The sequence below is a fragment of the Arvicola amphibius genome, chromosome 5 (assembly GCF_903992535.2).
Source record: "Arvicola amphibius chromosome 5, mArvAmp1.2, whole genome shotgun sequence".
Taxonomy (NCBI): domain Eukaryota; kingdom Metazoa; phylum Chordata; class Mammalia; order Rodentia; family Cricetidae; genus Arvicola; species Arvicola amphibius.
This window is the reverse complement of record NC_052051.1, coordinates 90,157,858-90,174,821: the sequence shown is the minus strand read 5'-3', so window position 1 is coordinate 90,174,821 and position 16,964 is coordinate 90,157,858.

The following is a 16,964-nucleotide window of genomic DNA, read 5'->3' as shown; positions in this document are numbered from 1 at the left end:
CCACTGAGACAGTGTGCCTGTTCTAATGGGAGCTCATCAAATCCAGCTGGACCTGGACTGAAGGAGCATGTGATCAAAAACGGACTCTCTGAATGTGACTGACAATGGGGGCTGACTGAGAAGCCATTGATAAAGGCACTGGGACTTGTTTCTACTGCATGTACTGGCTTTTTGGGACCCTAGTCTATTTGGATGCAAAGCTTCCTAAGCCTGGGTGTAGAGTGGGAGGGCCTTGGACTTCCCACAGGGCAGGATTCCCTGCCCTCTCTTAAGGAGGGAGAAGGAGGAAGGAGGGTGAGTGGGGGAACCGGAGGGGAATGGGAGGAGAGGAGGAAGTGTAAATTTTTGAATGTAAAATCTATTTTGGGATATAGAGCTCAATGATGTCAATACAAAATACATTGATCTACTATATTGTACACAATACCAAACATATTTTACATAAAGGGAAGTATTTACTTTATTTTCTTAATTGAATTATATTCTGTGTTTCTTGTTGCACACAGGATAATGAAACTATATTTACCCACTCACTTTCAAATTTAACTAATATAAATGAATTACATCTTAGATAGTGTCTGAGTTAGGGATTCTATTGTCATGAAGACACACCATAAGGACAGCAACTTTTATAAAGGAAAATATTTAATTGAGTAACATACAGTTCAGAAGTTCAGTCCATCATCATCAATGTGAAAGAAACATGGTTGTATGCAGGAAGACATGGTGCTAGAGAAGGAGCTGAGAGTTATACATTTTGCTATTCAGGCAACAGGAAGTGATCTGTCTCAGTGGGTGTATTATGAGCACTGGGAGACTTCAAAGCCCTCCTCTACAGTGACACACTTCCTCCAACAAGGCCAAACATATTCCAGTAAGGTCACACCTCCTAGTAGTGCCACTCCCTTTAGGGGCCATTTGTTTCAAACAAGCACAGAGAGGTGAAATAACAACCTCAGTTTTGTTCTTAAAGATTTAGGACCTTGGACTCAACATAGTGTAGAGAACCCTGATGGCTGTTTGGCCTCGAGAGGGAGGGAGTGGGGGTGTGGGTGGAGGAGAGGGGAGGGAAGGGGGAGGAGGAGGGGAGGAGATGGCAATTTTTAATAAAAAATAAATAAACTGGAAACAAAAAAAAGAGATTTAGTAGCTGAAGATAGTAGCTGGGCTGCTGCGGGTAGCTGCGCGGAGACTCGTGGAACACGTGTGACCAGGGCGGCGGGTGAACAGGTGGTGCAGCGGCGGGTTAACGGCACAGACACAGAAAATAGATATAAAGCTTTATTAAAGGAGAGAGGGAGAGAGAGAGAGAGAGAGAGAGAGAGAGAGAGAGAGAGAGAGAGAGAGAGAGAGAGAGAGAGAGAGAGAGAGAGAGAGAGCGGGGGGCCTGTGTGCATATGCAAAAGGGGGGCAGTGAGAAGAGAGAGAGGGAAAAGATTCAGGATGACTCCAAGAGACCAGAGTTCGCTGGGAGTGGGCATGGAAAGGGGCAGGGACCAAAAGAATAACACTCAGAACAATTTCAAGTAATAGCACAATAATTATCAAAAAAAAAGTTTACACATGACAAGATGCAGTAAGAACTTATATTAAAGCTCTACAGTGAGACACAGAAGCAATATGTATGTGTATATATATGACAGGGACTTATTAGGTTGATTTAGATATTCAAAGAGGAATTATCATCCCACCAGCCATCCACAGGCTGGAGATGCAATGAAGCTGGCATATCTTTATTCCAGGAAGTAGGATTGCTCAAATTAAAACAGAAACCAATGATGCATACCTGCATGCAGCCCAGTTTCAGGACCCCCAAACCTGAGAAGTCCTAGGCAGCTCCTGGTACAGTCCCCACTCTATTTTTTTCTTTTTTAATTTTTTTATTATTATTATTAAAAATTTCCGCCTCCTCCCCACCTCCCAATTCCCTCCCCCTCCCTCTCCAGTCCAAAGAGCAGTCAGGGTTCCCTGCCTTATGGGAAGTCCAAGGTCCTCCTCCCTCCATCCAGGTTTAGAAAGGTGCGCATCTATACAGACTAGGATCCCTCAAAGCCAGTACATACAGTAGGATCAAAACCCAATGCCATTGTTCTTGGCTTCTCAGTCAGCCCTCATTGTCTGCCATGTTCATAGAGTCCGGTTTTATCCCATTCTTTTTCAGTCCCAGTCCAGCTGGCCTTGGTGAGCTCCCATTAGACCAGCCCCACCGTCTCAGTGGGTGGGCGCACTCCTAGCGGTCCTGACTTCCTTGCTCGTGTTCTCCTTCAGCTCCTCATTTGGGCCTTGGGAGCTCAGTCCTGCGCTCCAATGTGGGGCTCTGTCTCTATCTCCATCCATCGCCAGATGAAGGTTCTATGGTGATATGCAAGATATTCATCAGTATAGCTATAGGAAAGGGCCATTTCAGGCTCCCTCTTCTCAGCTGCCCAAGGAACTAGCTGAGTCCCCACTCTAAAGGTGGAGAATTGGAGTCTTATGTCTACTTTCAACTGCAGAAGAAAAATCTGCCAGAATAAGAAAGTTTTCTTTTTTAAAAAACATGATTATAGCAACGGTGACTCGATTCTAAATATAATAGCATTTTGGAAGTAAAAGGTGTTTTAGTATGTTACTTTGAGCATGAAGCCAGCATGCATAAATAGGGTCCATCCTTGTAAAGGGTTTTTCACAGTAACTCTAGAATGGATAAAAGCTAAGAAAAGTCAAGGTCTGTAATTTTTGCAAAAGGGAGTACTGAAGGAGAAGGGGATTTGTACATATTCACTTTCTCACAGTGCCTTCTTATTTCCAGTACTATCATACAACTGAGACAGAAAGTTGATGCATTCACTATGGATTTTCTCATATATATTTCTGAGGTGCATTAATTTAGGCAATGGTTTAGCATATTCAGAAAAGTATCATCTATATACATCTATATGTATTGGTTTTGGTGCTCAAACCCAGCAGTTTGTGGGTTTTGCCTTGCAAAGTCAAATGGACCCCTGTAGAGAAGCCACCTCAATCTTATGTATGTATGGGGAGAAAAACAACCAAATTTTGGATAGAACTTTCACTATTATTAACAACCACACAACTAATTAAATGCAGATGTGAAATATTAGGCACATGGAAATATCTAGTTTTACTATTTAAAAATAAATTATAACATACTATATTGAAAAACTCAAAATCAGATAGAGTGGTAGTTACCTGAATTCCCAGCATGGGAGCAGGTCAGTAATTAGGGAAGAGACAAGAAAATAAGGAGTTGAAGATCATGTTAAATTACACAACAATTTTAAGGTTAGAATAATCTTCAATGCACCCTGCTCCTAAAATAAAAATAAAACAATATTAATAATAAATAATAAACTTAAAATTCTGTGTCATCTTACACACAAATGTAGGATTATATAAAATACACAGAACAGTCACATAAATTACAGTAAAGTATATCAATATCATGGGACAAGTTGTGAGTTGATAATTATGGAGATTATGGACATCAACAGAATATATTTTGCTTTTTGTATAGGAACATGTCATTGGCTTCAGTCTCACATTTTAGTAAAACTTGTCTTAAATGTTCAGAGGAAATGTTTTCCGTTGGTAAACCTCATTCAGTGTTAACATGTTCTCTCTTTCCAACACAAACTTTGAAAGATCAATGCCAGAATTTTTTTTTAATCTTCTCTCATCAATATACTCTGAACACAGTCCCCCTCCTTCCCTTCATCCCGGTTTCCCACCCACACCTATCCTATGCCCCACATCTGCTCTTATCTGCTTCCCATCAGTAGAGGTCAGGCCTCCCCGAGATATCAGCCAAAGGCACCTTATGAAGATGCAATAAAACTAGGCACAAACCCTCATATAAAGGCTGGACAAGGCAACCCAGTTGGAGGAAGAGTCCGACAAACAGGCAAAAGAGCCAGAGACACCCCTACTTTATTTGGAGTTTCACAAAACACCTAAGCTAAACAATCACAGAATGTATGCAGAGAACCTAACTCAGACCCATGCAGACTCTTGTGTGGGAGTTTCTCTAAACTTCATCTCATGTTTGGGTGTGCATCTCTGCAACTGCTCACATCAGCTGCTGCAGAAAGCCTTTCTGATGACAACTGGACTAAGCATGAATCTATGAGATTAAAAGAATATTATTAGGAATACTTTCACTGATTTTGTTTCAACTGCATTTTGTATATTCTAGGTCTCTGAGTCACCCATAAGAGTCTATGTCAAAACTTGCATTGTCTTATATTTTCTCTGATGCAGTATTTCTGTAGAATTTATGTATTGTAGTTTTGTAGCCTAAGCAAGTTTTAAGATTGAAATTGTCCTACCTCTACTCCCAAGAACTGGATTATTGGCATGGATTCAAATTTGTTCTTTTACAATATAACTTTTTCTTTAGTTTTTGAGAATTTCACATATAAGTAATGTATGTACATGATTTATTATTCCCAGTTCTTTCATTTCTTCCCATCCTCTCACTCCCTCTCAAAATTCATGCCCTTTTATACTTTCCTTATTATTATTGCACATATACTTATGTAAATACAATCTACACAGTCCATTTAGTGCTGCTAACCTTTATATGTGTTTATCCTGAATATTTGGGAGTGGCTATCCTTTACGGGACTCATTCTCAGATAATACTAATAATGAACTAACAAGGTATTGTGACAGAGGTACTGGACTTAGTGCTTCTCATGCTGAATGATTTCTCTTAACCTCTTTTAAACTGTTTCTTTTAAACTATAATCAACTATTTGAAAGCAGCTAAGTTTCACAGAAGATAGCAAAAAGACATAAAATAAAGAAAATAAGATAAGTCACTTAAAATTTTAAAAATCATTACAAATCAACTTAATATTATAGGTGAAAATGACAACAACTAAATTTCAGAATTTCTGGAGACTGGCTCCACTGTATATTCTCTTAGCAAGTCTGCAGTTGCATTTAACAGCTCTTAAGAAGGTGGACATGTTAGATAAGAGAGTAAGCTTAGATGCCAAGTCAGTGTGCTGGCTAGATTTTTAACTAGGCAAGTGAGTATTCCTCATATGATATTAGCTAACAACTTATTTACTAATCATACTTAGGGGAATCATGGATCTTTTTCAGTTCCAAGTTTATAGTGATTTAATAAATGTAAGTGATCCTTGGGTCTGGCATAGATCATTCCACAGAAATTTGAGGGTCATTACCAAATTCTCTATAATGCTCTTTCCCTCCCACATCACACTTATCTTGGGTTGGAACTTAGAGGTTTCTTTCTCTATTAAAAATTATAAGAGGTATTGCTAGCTCGCCTGAGCAATGATGTTGCTGGATATTCCTCCTACAGAACCGGATATTGATACAGATTACCTTAAGTAGCCTCCATTAACCTACCAGCCATGCATTATAAACTCATAAAGATCATGTTCAATTTACAAAATATGCATTATTCAGTCATATGTAATATCACCCGCTAAAAGCATTTTATGGACAAAATTACTGAAATGTACCTACTTCTCCACTAATAATATTAACTCCTCTTAGGATCTGATGGTGAAAGTTGGTGGCAAATGTTTATTAGTATAAAGAGACTTACAAAAATTCTTTCATTTGTTTAGGTCCTTAAATCAAAAAGAAAGAAAGAAAGTATGAATGAAAGAGAAGAAAGACGAAAAGAAAAAGAGGAGTAAATGGTTTTATTGTTGTAGTTTTTTTATGTAACAGAGAAAGAAAGCCCTTTTCAATGCTGAACATCTCAGAGGTGAACAGTTTTGTTTTTCACCATAAGTTTCTTAAAACCACCGAATTACAATGTTTGGCTTGAACTGCATCATATTTCTTGTTTTCTTGTAGACATCTGTAAACTTTTCTAGATACAATGTCTTTCTCTCTATCTTTGGCTGGTCGGAAACTCACTGTGTGGAGCAGACTAATTGTAAACTTGTGGATTTATGTTATCCTCTGTCTGTTCAGTGCAGGTTTTATGTGTGTGAACCACCATACCTGAGTTTCGTACTCTAAAACATACATAATCCACATTAAAATTCATCATCTCTCAAACAGAAAGTTGGTTAAGATTTTATGCATGATAATAAAGATGTATAATGAATACTTCTCTTGCACACAAAATTATTTGTATAATGTAAATGTAAAATTGTTTTGATTTATTTGACATAGTAGTCATTTAGTTGTATTAAATTTCATGTATGTGGAGTGTATATGCATGACTTAGAACTTTAGTTTCTACAGTATGTACAAATGTACTTCTTATTAAATATATAAATAACAAGCATTTTCTACAGTGTCAAACTATATATATTGTAACTATGAGATTCTTTATAATAGTTCACATACACAATCATTGCTTACATTGTACCCATATTAACTCTCACCAGAAGAGACAACACAGATGGGGACAGTCACAGGCATCCAGTGCAGAGGACCTAGTGCATATCTATTCTTTGTCTGCCTAATAAATTGTGCTTTTGGAGCTCAAACTCAGTTTTGGGTCTTTGATTTACAGAGGTAAATGGACTCTTCTAAGAGCTCACCACTTGTGGGGATGAGCATAGGGGCAATAAATTTGCTGAGTGCATTTTTACATTTATCTTTTCCTTTTTGGCATAATTCTTTATTATTTGGGAATATCACATCACGAATTACAATCCCACTCACCTTCCAGTCCCTCCATATCTGCTTCTCACCACTGCAGCATGTACCCCCAAAAGAATCCCATCCAAAATTAATTAAAAACAAAATAAAGCAACAAACAAAAACCCACCTTACCCCTCTATAGATCTCGATTCATCCTAGGGGCACCGGATCTGTGGTGTGTCATTGCTGAGTCAGTGCTGAGTCACTGGTTTGGGTCGAAGCCTCTGGCACACCATCATGGCACCCTCACTAAAACTCAGCTATCTTGCTGTTGCTCCAAATCTCCTACTATCTCAAGTGATCATCTGAATATTTCCTGAAATATGCAAAATAATGTAGTTTTGAATTGATATTATTATCATAATAAGGTATAAATATTTACATTCTTTCAATGGCTAAAAGGATTCAGAAGAGATATTGGTCAGCTTTGTTTATTGTTTCTATTTCCTTGGTTTTAGAATTTTCAGGTAGTAAAAGTACTCAACACATGCCAAATTAAGAAATGTTAATTATTTCCTTCATATAGTATCAACCCAGTAGAATGAACAAAGAACCAAGAGCCTATCTGTACTAGCCGGATAATCTCTAAGGAATTATTCAGCACTGAAGTTACTGAATAAAGATTTGAACTTTACATAATGTTCCTCAAAGGAAAGACAATTATGAATGAAGTTGGGGGGAGAAACAAACATTGTTCAGAAAGGTAATTTTGTTATTTGTGTTTCTGCTTTGTCCCCATGAATCTAAAACTCTAAAACGACCAATTCACCTTTTGTCCAAACAAAAATGATTGATGATTATATTAAATATAACAACATGAATTAACATTATGGCTGAAATTGTGCATCTGCAGGTCTTTTTACTTCAGTTTGCAAGAAAAGAAGAATTTCTTTTTGAAAAATTGACTAAAAGTATTTAAAAAACATTCAATATCTTGAATTATAAACCTGGAATTCACAACTCAGTGCCAAATATAAGTGATAGCAAACAAATCTAGTTAATTTATAAATAAATATTATTCCTATCCTGTCCAATTATATGTCTTTAAAAATACATTTCAATATGGAAATATAGCTCAGTTTTGGATGCCTGGTTCACACAGGTCATGGTCCAATACATACAATACTAAGGGGAAAAAAAACAAAGCAAAAGCAAATGATGACATCTGTCAAATAATTTTAAGTTTGGAAGAATGCTAATAATTTGTTGTTGTTTTATTCAATGATTAATGGAAGATGGTTAGCAACATCTGGCTATACCACATGCCATCAGCTTTAAACTTATGGGTCAAAATGGGTATTGACAGTATCCAGAGACTAAGAACCATCACAGCATTAATATGTGAAGTACAGCAGGAGATGTCATGTTAAAAATAAAGTACATATAAATACATATATATTTATACATGTATATTATATAGAAAGTTTGATATAAAAATGTATATATAAACATATGTATATTTATAAACACATGTACACCCAACATTCATATTATCATATATATGTATATATACATTTATCAGCTTGAGAAACATCATTGAAGCTTTTTATTTCAAAGTTTTTTCTTGTTATTTTTTAATTTTGGCAATATTGGTAAACAAACTAAGAAAGGAGTATATTGGGCTAAGGTAAGGTTCCTAACACTACATCCACAAATATAAATGACCTATAGTCACGAAACTGTCCTGATTAGTCAATAAGTTTTTCTTTGTCCAATATTTCTAGACTATTTTAAATCTTTTAAGCTACTAAAAATATGTTGTTATTTAACATTGTGGAAATTCTACTCCTTTTGTAATTTATCTGTATATCCTTGTGGATCTCTAGAGTAAAAGGGAGAGAAATAAGGGTTTAAAATATCTGGCAGATTAGTTCCTGTAAGCATCAATTTCATGACGATTTATAATTAATTAGTGTTGTTTACCATATTTTATATTCTACTCCCCCAGATTAAAGGGCTGAATTTCACACAAACATAATAAACATATCAGTGTAAGAGAAGTAGAAGAGAGCAGATCTACTGATTGGTCCTCCTGGGAAGAAATAGAATTTAATTCAGGTGTATGCTTGCTGCTTTTACTCATGGCAAAGAAATGAACTAATGCCAGTCATTCACATGAAACAACACGGTTCAGGAAAAGAGCGTTTTCCACTAGGATAAATAACCTCCCTCTTCTGAATAGAAAGCCCGCAACAGAAACCTGGCAAAAGTTGCTGATAATAGGTTTGCTCAACTGAAAGGGAGATTGTAGCATTGCTTCTCTTCCAGGAGAGGAATGATTAAAATGACTCCCCATGCCAGGTGCTGTGTGGAGCGTCTGACCTTCAATATTTGGAGGTGTTCCTTTAGTTTTGCAAGGATAAACCCTGCCTTCCTATGCCTCCACAAAGTGCAATTTAAGTGGCCTGGATTGTGGATGAGTGCAGTCCCTTTTCTTGCTGTTACAGCTAAATTTTCAGCAGGAGATGCTAAAACCTCATCCATAAAAGCTGGATGAGCATCAAGGAAATTAGAAAAGATGCCAGAATTTGTATATTGCAGATTGTGAGTATGAATCTGCAGCATGGTATTTGCATTCACATTCATTTAAGAAGAGACTATAAATTTGATGGAATATATTAATATTGTACCCAATGTCTTATGATGATATCCTTAAAAATAAGTATAAGGGTACTGCATAACTTTGAGTGTCACCATTGTTTTGGTGATTTGACACTGGAATTTGAATCACAATTTAAAATTCACATACTGATATGCAAAAATGTTGGAATATAGTGTGTTTTCTATTGTGGTCATGGAATGAAAGAAAGGGAATTAGGAAGATATATATGCTGTCCTCAATGTAATCTGCTACAAGAGACAAGAATTTATCTGTTTGGAATGAACAGCAAAGTAATTGAAAAATGCATTGTTTGCTTTTTGATGTTGTGGTGTGTGTGTGTGTGTGTGTGTGTGTGTTATTTTTCTTTCATCATTAATTGATATGTGTATTCATCCATCTATCTGGCTGTGCATACATTTATAGCAAAGACTCTTCAATCCTTAGTATAAACTACTTTTGCAAAGTATGCATTTTATATTTTTGATGCATCTAATTTTAGTAAGTCTGTAAAACAATGGATGACTATAATGGTTGGGTATTATAAATCTATTAAATTAGACAAAGAATTATTGCAATTCTATAAATAAGAGTATATTAAACTCATAGTTCTTAGGACTTAAAACACTGGTTCTCAACCTTCTTAATGCTGTGATCTTTAGTTATAGTTCCTCATGTTGTGGTGAGTTCCAAATATAAAATTATTTCATTACTATTTCATAACTGTAATTTTATACTGTTATGAATCATAATGCAAAATTATGATAATTTGTAACACTCCCAAGGAGTCACAACCCACAAGTGATCTGCTGACTTTTTTAACTTTTTATTTATAGATTCTGAAATTTACAATTCTTTTTTTAAATTTAATTTTTTATTATTATTAAAACTTTCTGCCTCCTCCCAGCCTCCCATTTCCTTCCCTCTCCCCCCACTCCCTCCCTCCCTCTCCAGCCCGAAGAGCAGTAAGGGTTCCCTGCCCTGCGGGAAGTCCACAGTCCTCCAGGCTCCATCCAGGTCTAGGAAGGGGAGGATCCACACAGGCTAGGCCCCTCCAAAGCCAGTACATGCGGTAGCATTAAAACCCAGAGCCATTGCCCTTGGCTTCTCAGCAACCCTCATTATCCGCCATGTTCTGGGAGTCCGGTTTTATCCCATGCTTTTTCAGTCCCAGTCCAGCTGGTCTTGGTGAGCTCCCATTAGATCAGCCCTACCATCTCAGTGGGTTGGTACACTCCTCGCGGTCCTGACTTCCTTGCTCATGTTCTCCCTCCTTCTGCTCCTCATTTGGGCCTTGGGAGCTCAGTACTGAGCTCCAATGTGGGGCTCTGTCTCTATTTCCCTCCATCACCAGATAAAGGTTCTATGGTGATATGCAAGATATTCATCAGTATGGCTATAGGATAGGGCCATTTCAGGCTCCCTCTCCTCAGCTACCCAAGGACCTACAGAGAAGTCAACCAATGTAATCTAATAGAAGACCCGGATTTTAACCCACAAACCTATAAACACCTGATTTTCGATAAAGGAGCTAAAAGTACCCAATGGAAGAAAGAAAGCATCTTCAACAAATGATGCTGGCATAACTGGATGTCAACCTGTAGAAGAATGAAAATAGATCCATATCTATCACAATGCACAAAACTCAAGTCGAAATGGATTAAAGACCTCAATATCAATCTGAACACACTGAACCTGATAGAAGAGAAAGTGGGAAGTACTCTACAACATATGGGCACAGGAGACTGCTTTCTACATATAACCCCAGCAGCACAGACATTAAGGGCAACGTTGAATAAATGGGACCTCCTGAAACTGAGCAGCTTCTGTAAAGCAAAGGACACTGTCAGTAAGACAAAAAGGCAACCTACTGACTGGGAGAAGATCTTCACCAACCCCGCAACATACAAAGGTCTGATCTCCAAAATATATAAAAAAAACTCAAGAAACTAGACTTTAAAGTGATCTGCTAACTTAAAGTGAGACAGGCTAAGAGTACAGTATGGAAGAACACTTTCCTAGCAGATGTTAAGCCCTCTGCTTCATTCCCATCACCCCAAAACAAAAATTATTAACAGCAAATGATAGTTTTAAAAAAAGGAAATGCCCTTTTGTACATATTGAAGGTAAAAAACAAAATCAATCAGTGATAAGAGATGACCAGTAGGAATTCAGTATCTAGCATTATTTGGAGATTTTATTAGGATAGCTTTCATGTACTATAGAAAGTGTCTATACAGGTTTCAAATTGAGTTGTTGGTCAAAGAGGCACCATAAAAGTCTTCAAACAACCCAAACTGAGCCAAGGAAACAGGTTTCTCTCCACAAACTGACCTCAAGACACCATTGCTGTAGGCAACACCTACACAACTCAATGAACATGGAAAATCAAGTTGTTGCTTCACATAGAAACTTCACCCCCCATGTTGTAGCATCCAGGACATAGAAAAGTACTATTAATGTTACCCAAAAACTAAACACGAACTCAGTCACAAAATTTTTGATCTACAATCTCTCCTGGTTGCAAAATATGTCATTACCTTGTGGAAGTAACCAACTGATGTGCGATTTGACTTAAGGCCTACTCCACGAGATGGAACCCACACTGACACTGCTTGAGTGATCAGAGACCTAGGGTAAAACCAAAAGAAAAAAAGTCAAATTAATTATTTGTTAATTTAAACTGAAAATATAATTTCCTTTACAATAACCTTACATTAAATGAGCACTGAAGCTATTAATGATTATTTTATCTTCAGGGATTTTTAAACTTATTTATTTATATTTTTGTCAGTAATGTTTGCTTCTATCCTGGGTCTCTGGGCTGTCCAGTCTCTGATTCCTGGCTAAGTTCTGCATCACCATAGCAGGCCAATAGATTGTAGGTGAAAGGTTTTGTGACTGGGTTGATGCACCAATCCGTCCACTGGAAGGAAACTTTGCCTGGTTACAGAAGATGACAGGTGGGCGTTACATCCCCACTTACTGAGAGATGCCTGTAGTGTTATCCTGATAATGGTACTCTGTGGAACTGCAGTATCCACAAAGATCTAGAATTACAAGGCTCAAGGAACTAAGTCTCAAAAACAAATAACTCAAAATGCAAGCAGAATAAAACCTGGCAATGACAAGGGAAGGAGTATGTGTATTTCCCATGTTAACTCCTGGTTTACTTTGGTTTATCAACACCAGGAGTGTGCCTGCTTTGTTATCTTTCCTGTTTCACCTTATCTGCTCTAATATTATAGAATCACAAAGCAGCTGATTCTGCATTCTACATCTACTAAAGTCAGTAATAAATAATCCAGATCCTGAAATGTTCATCTTGAATTCCGAATGTTAGCATGTTCTCAATTATCACTTAAAATTGTTAAAGAAGACAGACAAACTACAGAAAGATCATTAGTATTAGTAGCAAAAATAGACAATTTTTTCATTAGAAATGAAGCAACATTATAATCACCAAAACGAGAACATTTTGGAAAAGTAATGACAATATAACATTAAAACTACACTCTATTACACAATTTAATAAATGATATTTGAAACAATTTTCAATTATTCATTTCATGATAGGAATCCTAAGCTCAGATTTTGCAAAGATGGTTCAGACATAGGAGTGGGATCTAATTTCAAAGGACATATAACACAATAAAAGAGGTTTTTTTGAACAAATCTGTATTTTCTTAGTAGTACTTTTCTTGAAATCTGCTTTGGTGACTCTACCTTCCAAATTCCAAAAATCTACCCCTGTGTGATTTATAACATGAACTGGACTTTGAATTGAGATTCAATGGCTGTATCTGAGCCTTACATTTGAGGGGGAAATTTTGGAAGTTGTTCAAGATGTGAATCTTGAGTCCCATTATCAGATTATGTGCTTATGTCTGTGTCTGTGTGTCATGCTGAGCAAATGGATGTAGAAACACAATACTGACTGCTTTGGCTCCTCCAAATCCTGGGAACCATGCCAATGTACTATTGACAATTGTACTATTTCTGCCATACAAAGTACACTAGAATGACACAGTGTAAAGAAGTGTTGGAGTGGTGGCCTGATAGAAGTCATGTGTTATTGTGGAGATTCTTACAATAGTGGTTGAAAAATATGTGAAGCAATATGCAGAAATTATATGATCTGGAAAACGTGATAATGTTTACACTAGAAACAATAAAACAATTACTCAAAATTGGCTAAGCCATTTAAAATGGTATTGCACTTATGTGCTGAAGCAGGTGCATAAATAAGCATACCATCTTTAGAAGACAAATAAAATTTTGAAAAATATTTCTTTAGATTTGTTTAATAAGCAATTATTATTATTTTTTGAAAAGGCAAAGCCTAGAAAATGATTGTGCTTTTCTCTATTTTGTACCTAACAATGGAGAGGGGTCATCCAGCCTCTATGGATAGGAGGAAACTCTATGTTACTCAGAAATATCACCAGCACATTGTAGGGGATAGGCAGGCAGACACAAGAGCCAAATCGAACCCAAGTGACTAACTTCCAGGGTGCCTAAATTCTGTTATCATCCATGCTTGAAAAGCTTCAATCCCAGCAAATGCTTTGGGATTGATATGAACCTTGTCTGCATACAGGAAGGAGAACTTGCCATATTCAGCACATATACTTGGGGACAAAGAAAATTAACTAGTAGGAACTTCATCAAAAAGTTTAGCACATGTAATTTATTATCACAGGAAGCATAGGTACCCTTACACACTGAAACAGAAAAATTTCCAGTGGCAAGTGGCCAGACTCAAATATATAAACAAGTAAGATTGCATGAATTTAGAAGGATATATTTAGGAGCATATATGTACATACATGATAATATGATACATACACACACACATATATATATATATATATATATATATATATATATGCATTAAATAGCTAGTGCAAAAAGGGGCCATGAATTTAAAGATGAGAAGGAAGGGGTATATGGGAGAGCTTGGAGAAAGGAAATGGAGGAAAAAATGTTATAATTATATTATCATCTAAAAAGTAAAATAAAACAAAATAATATTAATAAATGTAGTCAGGAAGGAAGAACACTTATATAGGTAAAAACTCATGGTACTGCTTGCTCAGCACATATGGAATATTTAGTACTTATTACTCCTAGTGTTTAATAAGTAACTAAAAGAAACAGCCTTTTAGATCAATTAACTAATAAATGTTATTTCTGTAGACATGAACACTCCAAAGGAAAGGTGCAAAATTGTGAGTGGTCAGATTGATAAATGGAAATTTCTATTACATAGAAGAAAAGAAATCAAAATGTTTACCTTCAAAGATAAATAAAAATAAATATTAGACTCCAGAGAATCACATTCCCCATTCTAAATTTCATAGAATACAAACATCAAAGAAATAAGAGCTGTGGTGCTGTAATGATCAAGACGATAAAAGTACATAAATTATTTAAGTTATGATAATACAATCAAAATTTTACAAGTCACCCAGAGACAAAGGTATAAGAAGACAAGTGTTCTGATTAGGTCTAAGTGTTAAATGTGGGCACTAAGGATGGTGAAGTGGACACTGGGGCTTTGCCATGCAATCCTGGTGACATAAGATTTTTCCTCAGAATCCACATAAAGGTGGAAGGATTGAACTGATGTCACAGAGCTGTTCTTTGTCCAACACATATAAACAATGGGATATTCACCCACATATAATGTCTCTCTTTGTATCTCTCTATGTATGTCTCTCATACACACATACACTCATACACAAATGCAAACACAGCCTTTTAAATTATAAAAATCATATGTAAAAATTTAAATAATACATAATAAAAATTAGCAATAGATAGAAAACTAAAGAAATCAGATGATTACTGTCCATTGGTCCTGAAATATGTCTGGTTGAAAGGTCCTAAAGGAACTGAAATTTGTTGAACTACCATCCCTGATGCCTTAGATACAGGCTCCATGAAAAAAAATCATTATCTTGAAAACAACTTTATGCAACTGAGAACAACAGCAATTAGAAATTTTGGATCAATGCTAGGAAAAACACTGGGTAAGAAAGAATATATTAAGCTTGGAGTAGTGGTAAATACTGCATTGGAGGACCTTCTAGAAAATGTTGATCATGGATGCTTGACCTTACCTAGTGAACAGTTTGTGCAAGACTGTACAGTAAATACTAGTCACATAGTATATGTAGATTATATTGTTGATGATCTCTGTACAATCTGCAGGAGAGAAGAACAATAAACTCACTCTCATTCATTATAAAATCATCACAATAATTACAAATTGAAGTTATTTATTGTCTGGAGCATTGAGGCTGTACAGCAAAGAAATTGAAGTTAGCATAAAAATGAACAATTTTGTTACTTTGAAATGGCCTAGAGTCCTCTTGTTTCCTCAGTTGTATTTTTGCTTAGTTAAACTTGATGTCATTATTTATTTATTCTCAGTATTAAAAGCAAGCAAAGGCAAAAATCCCACTAAAATAATTAAAAATTTATGAAAATTTAAAGTCTATTAACAGAACATGTTATAGTATTATGATGATACTGGATACAGGAAAAAATTTTTCATTCAGGTGTTTATAGTGGTCCAGTTTGTCCCATGCACAAAATAATCATATATGTTTTAAAAAAGTTCTGATAAAAAAGTCAAGTCATACAAATCCATTCTGAAATTGAGAGGAATTTTAGCATATAATGGCAGAGTGAAGGCAAAGAGATGTACAGGATATATCACTAAATCATCTCCCAGATAGAAGCATTCACTTCATATGTAAGAAAATAAAATATTAGATTACAAATGGTCCATTTTGAAAACATAGATGTAGGCAACCAATATGTGGACTGAGTGGACTCTATGTATATATTCAGAAAATAAATGTCATGGCAATAAAATAAAATGTGGCCATGAATTTGAAAGAGAGAAAGTGTGGGAGTGGTTTATTAGATGTGATGGAAGAAAGGGAAGGGTGGATTTAATAACTTTAGTATGATCTCTAAAAATGTAAAAATATTAAAAAGCATAGGAAACAAAAGCTGTGACTTGCAGAGAGCCGTGATGTGAACCTGATCTGCTTTAGCAGCAGCATGTGCTAAAAGCATTTCTTCCACCCATCAAGTTCACATGGACACAAATGTGCTTGTTAATATACATTTTAAATTAAAATAAAATATTACTTCCATCCTTCCCAGTTTTCCCTCTGTCCTATTCCAGATAACCTCCTTCCACGTCCTCACATGACCCTTCCCAAACTGATGGCTTGTTTTTCTTAATTTATGGTTGTGACAGAGACATAAATTACATATTATGTATCTATTACATGTGTGTTTGTGGGGGCAGGGAGACACACACAGAGAGAGAGAGAGAGAGAGAGAGAGAGAGAGAGAGAGAGAGAGAGAGAGAGAGAGAGAGGAACAGAGGGATTGAGAGAGGGAAAGAGGGGTGGCAGGGAAGGAGGGGGAAAATATGAATACAGCATGTGTATTCCATTTTCCTTATTTATGTGTTTACGGTATTTAGGCTGAACACTTCATGTTGAATAATCAATAAGGGTTCTGCCCTTGGGAAAAATAATTCTATAAACAATCATTTCTTGTCTATTGTTCTTTCTCTAGAACTGGGATCCCATGAGATTTTCCCCCTTTTATGTTAGCATATGTCTATTGATACTACCATTGTTCTGGTATTTTTTTATGCAGCCATTTCTAAGAGAGTCTGCTTCACAGACTACTT